The sequence below is a fragment of the Hesperophylax consimilis genome, chromosome 30 (genome assembly GCF_061612785.1).
Source record: "Hesperophylax consimilis isolate HC1 chromosome 30, BYU_Hcon_1.0, whole genome shotgun sequence".
Classification (NCBI taxonomy): domain Eukaryota; kingdom Metazoa; phylum Arthropoda; class Insecta; order Trichoptera; family Limnephilidae; genus Hesperophylax; species Hesperophylax consimilis.
In genome coordinates, this window is record NC_142865.1 from 3,596,734 (window position 1) to 3,602,660 (window position 5,927).

Below are 5,927 nucleotides of genomic sequence, written 5' to 3' on the forward strand. Positions count from 1 at the left end.
TTTTAAGTGGTCAAACGGACTTTCCAGAAGATGTAACCTTTCGATGGCCGACCGATTTCGTAACCAACCGGCCATCCTGTTTTGTAAATATATATTTTTTTTGTATGGATTTTTATACAAAGCATATCTTATACGATTACACACTCTGGAGCGGGAGTGACTTCCCTGCAAAGTCACTTCCCTGTGAAGTCACTTCACTACGAAGTCACTTCATTACAAAGTCTCTTCAATGCAAAGTAACTTCACTGCGAAGTCACTTCATTATGAAGTGGCTTCACTACGAAGTCACTTCACTAGGGAGTCACTTCCCTGGGAAGTCATTCCCGCCCCCATTAGTGTCAAAGGCCCGTCTACTATTGGATCCTTTTTGTTTCACACCTAGAGCTACCCTAGACATAAGATACTTAGAGCAAATGTTGTATTTAATAATGGCTAGATTGATGGATTGATTGATTGATTGATGGAACACTAATTGATTGAGATGGGATAGACACGAGAGAGGGGAGAGGAGAGAGAGAAGTGGAAGGTGGGAGGTGTGCGTCACCTTTATAGTTCAATCTTACATCTGAGAAATCTCACTTTATGAAATAGTTGACCATGGAAGTACTAAGAATACGGATTATTTCACCATTTTAATGTATTTTGTTTAAATAATAATATTATCTCGTAATTTCATCAAACGGTTTCATTTCATTTAGGAATAATAAAGATGAAATAATAATAAATATACTTCATTCAAAATAAACTGTTATTTCAATTAAGATATATACATATATATGTATTTTTCATACATATATATGTATTTTCCATACATATATTTGTATTTTCCATACATATATATGTATTTTCTATACATATATATGTATTTTCCATACATTTAGATTGATGTTTTGTGCTTTTACTGTACAATAAAACTGTTTATCCTTTATACGCATTATGATTTCACCCAGAACACTAGTTGTTACCTGAACCAGTGCTGTACTATGCTGCTACCTCTCTCTACAAATAGACTTTGGTTTATCTTATAAACAATTGTCTATCTTTATTTATGATACACCTCACACGAGCCCTTCCTCACATTTAGTTCCTCGCCGTTAGTTAATGCACGGGACTATTTGTGCAGCATTACATGGATGGAATACAAAGTCAGAGCAGTGGCGGCTTGTACTCACTGCGCCCCTGGTGAGGTGTGTTCATCATGCGCCTGCCCATCAGCTGCGTGGCGTGCCAGATCGGGAGAGGCTGCTTTGGGGGGACCCTTTGACCTCTCCAACCGGTCTCTCGACCCATCACCTTGCGCTGCGGCGGGAGGGATATATTCATGTGATAACATAGGCCCTGAGGGAATTTATTAAGTTATTTAGTCGTGTGGCTTTCCATTATCTCTGCTTACCCATGCGGAATAGCACGATAAAGGATTTGTAACAAGGTGTGGGACTACTTTATTTCCCCCCACATGTGGCAATACTAACGAGAATTAATCCGCTGCTATACGCAAGCGAGCATGAGAAGAGGGATCTTCATTCCTGTTTTAGCGTTCGATTCAACCGCCAGTACCTTCACTCTTTCTGCCACCGTCACTGCGTTCTGTATAAATTATAATATTCGTCCTCACGAATAAACTAAATCAATTGTTCAGACACTCGTTTCAATCTCCCATCTCCTGAACACAATTTACGGTTTGGGCAGCCACCGTAAATTACAAATAAGTACAGCACTCATACAACCACGCTGCCACAAAGGTGTGTTAATACAAGTGGGCACCCTTTTGGCTGGAGACCGAAGAATCCGTTGGATAATCTTGTTGCGATATTTTATTTAAAATCTGGAACATTCATCGTAGAGAATCCAAATATAAGGACGGGTGGTTTCGGAGAAATTGAACAATTCATCAAATTTCAACGTTCATTTTCAATTTTTGTTATTTGTTTTTGGGGTTTTATGCCGTGTTGCGCTAACTCCTTCTTTAGCCAACGTTTTGGACAGCATTGCAGTGTCCATCATCAGGGCAGATGTGTTATTTTAACACATCTGCCCTGCAGAATAAATAACAAAAATACTTTTGGCCGTGAAAATCTTAAATCATATTTGTTCATTTTCAAGTTCTGTTTTTATTTCAGATCTGTCAAGCAACTAGCCTATAATGATATAATAACAGAACTTGAATAGGACTTTCACAAAACCCGACAATGAACGTTTAAATTTGATGAATTGTTCAAATTCTCCAAAACAACCCGTCCTAAGACTTGAGGACAACTTTCAAAAGGCCATTCTAAAACTATCAAAAATATTTGTGGAAATCAAGCTGAGATGATTTGCTGCGGACAAACTGTTCTTCAACAAGGCTTCAAATGGGATCACATCATTCCATAATAATAATAATTGGATGACTTGTATAGCGCCGTTTTTGTGCAAAATCACCTCAAGGGCGCTGTACAAATTTATAATACATCTCTACAGTGATCTATGTTATTACTTAACTATTTATGGAGATAATATACAGTACAATACTTACCTGGTAGGTCACTTGAGATTAACACTGAATTAACATTAACTAATTGTTTATTAGCGAAATTTAGATACAGGATTTAGGACATAATTGGAAAATTGGATATACATAATTGAACTTTCTCTTAGGAATGGTATTTTAATTTAAGGGTATGATAGCTTAAAAAGGTAAGTTTTTAGTTGAGACCTGAATTCTGTTGGACTTGTTATGGATCTTAGTTCCGGAGGGAGTTTATTCCAAGCCTTCGGCCCAGACGCTCCGAAAGCGCGATCACCAAACTTAGTATTTGGCTTGCGCATAACTAAGCAAGATCCTTCTTTTTAAATTTAGGATGCAATATTTTTCAATACAAATCTTAAATGCGTAACATTAACTTCGGAGAGTGAAAGTTATTTTACGTTTTTACTTCTACCATCATGTAGAATCACCTCCCGAAGTTAACGCACTTAACCCCTGGACACCCTGTATAGAGGGATGCCTTAGAATATTACAAAAAATCCCGAGATTAGTTTCTTATGAAATGACAAAGCCATCGCAGTATCGGTTCGTGACTTCAGTGAGCTAGAGTGGTAAGATTGAAAAGTACGACATAATGATGCTGTACTGATTTTTTTTTTCAGTTTAAGTGCTGAAATTCTGAAAATCTTCACACAAAAAATTAGAAATTATTTAGAAATAAGTATTTTCAGCTACAACAAATCAAAAATGTTGAATTTTTAAATCTTACCACTCTAGCTCACTGAAAAGTCATGGTCCGCCACTGATACTTAGCTAGTATATATACAAAGGTAAAACTTAGTTCATCTATAAAGCATAAATATAAAATCAAAATTATTTTGTTTTCTACACAACAAAACGAAAGGGAAGAGTGTGTGTGTATTGATGAAATTATGTACACATGACCTTCAAAACAAGAGGAAGTTCATGTGTACATAATCATTTATTTTTTTCGTAAAAAGATTCCCTTCCCTTGTCTGCCCTACAACCGGGTGGCGGTATAGTTCCTCTGTCTTTACATTGTGCCGACAGGGCGCCCTTGTGAGGTATTACACCAAATGAAAATGAAACAGGATAAGCAACGGGAATTTCTTTCTGTAGCTGGCCCTACAGAACTGCCCCTTAAGTTCTTTGTCAGTGCTTATTCCGGTCAGTTCTTCTTGGCACATGATATCCGATTCTTCAACGTTCCATTTCCACAGTCAAAATGTCCTCAAACTTATTTTTGAAGTCTGTGTGAAGTGCATTTAAATGTTGAATGTCATTATTAGCCTGGACTTTTCAAAAACAAGTTGGGGAACTAGGAAAATTCGCGGCTTCCAATGTGCAATGTTTTGCTTGAATATATTAATTCTGACGAGAAAAGGAACGTAGACTCTATTTATATACCTCAATAAACAACTTTTACGTAAACTGTTTTATTTTATTTTTTCCATTATTTCTGGCTTTCACCCTTCAAGGGTGTTCTTGGCCATCATTTAAAATTATTGAGAAATGAAAGGTGAATTTAAATGTTAATTTTATTTAAATAGGCAAATTTCAAAATTATAATGAAAATTGGAGTCGAGTTCAGACTTAAAAGAGATAAGATGTTGAATGGAGGGGAGGCAATTTTAGGTAAGGCTTGATAGAAGAGAGGATATTTATTTAGAGAGGGACAACCAAAAAATATGTGATCAAAAGTTCCCACTTCTAGACCACAGAATGTACAATCTGGGGAGTCAAGGATGTGAATTTTAAAAAGGTGGGAAGGAACAGAACAATGTCCGATCCTCATTCGAATGAGTGAAGAAATATCTTTTTTGGAAACTGTGTTATTTGTGTTAGGGTGTATTGTGTCATCTACGGAAATCCTAAATATTGAACTCCAAATTTTTTTCTCGCTGACAAGCTGATATCGATCCCTGGGGGTCCATATAGACCACTTTGGGAACCTCTGGTCTAGAACATGATGACTCTTGACATAGTCCGTCTCAAGTATCTGGTTCATTTCATCATGCCATGTCTTCCTCGGGGGTTTCCGACTTCTTATACCATTTAAATTTGGTTTTTATATTCTCTTTACACTCCTTTATTCGTTCATTCGCTTTACATGCCCAAACCCTTTATTAAATTTTACTCATTTCAGCTTTACATTCTTTGCGGATCTCCACATTTCTCACACGATCATAGATTCTTTTTGTAGCACATACGGCCCTTGGATCTCATTTCTTAAATGAAATCAAATCCCATCCATTACCCCATCAGATGCTAATATTTTGTATTGGAGGACCCATGGATATAATTTACTTAACCTTGACAAAATACTCGGAACATTAGCAGGTTTTCCATACTAACTCCTCAGGACTCAGCCAGACCAGACAGGACTTCTGTCAGACGTTGGGAGTATTTCCGCTTTGCAATAAAATCCAAATAACTGGAATATTTCTGTATGTATCCGAAAACTTAAAACTGTTTTGGAAAGGTGATAAGATGGTCTCTCAAATTTTATTATTAAAAATAAACATATATTCTTTGAAATATTAAAATGTTGCAACCTAATCCCAAGGTAGTAACATCTTCTAACAGTAACGAATTAAGCTAACATTGTTGCAACCTAATCCCACGGTAACATCTTCTAACAGTAACGAATTAAGCTAACATTGTTGCAACCTAATCCCACGGTAACATCTTCTAAGAGTAACGAATTAAGCTAACATTGCTGCAACCTCATCCCACGGTAACATCTTCTAACAGTAAAGAATTAAGCTAACATTGTTGCAACCTAATCCCACGGTAACATCTTCTAACAGTAACGAATTAAGCTAACATTGTTGCAACCTAATCCCACGGTAACATCTTCTAAGAGTAACGAATTAAGCTAACATTGCTGCAACCTCATCCCACGGTAACATCTTCTAACAGTAAAGAATTAAGCTAACATTGTTGCAACCTAATCCCATGGTAACATCTTCTAACACTAATGAAATAAGCTAAATACAGAAATAAATAACAAAGAAATGTTGGATCCCTTCTCAATGTAGATCGGATGAATGTAGAATGCAAGTGTCAGGAGAATATATTTTTCACACAAGTGTACTGGACAAGTAGTTGGGGACTTCCCTCGAAGACGTGGCACGATCAAGTGAATCAAATATTTGAGTCAGAACAGAAGAAGACTCTGATAAATGAGAACAATACTTAGAAAGTAATGAAAAAGACATTTTTATATTAAAAAAATATATTTATAATTCTTCATTGTTCTATTTTTTATACCAATAAGGTTAGAATATACATTGCACTGTGCTAAATAAAAACATATTATTTACATATAAAGATTCTTAATAATTTCATCAGTAAGTTAAAAAATTATCTAAAATTGCTTAACTTATAATATAATAAACCTCAATAAAAGTTTTATATGAATTATTAGTTTTAGGGA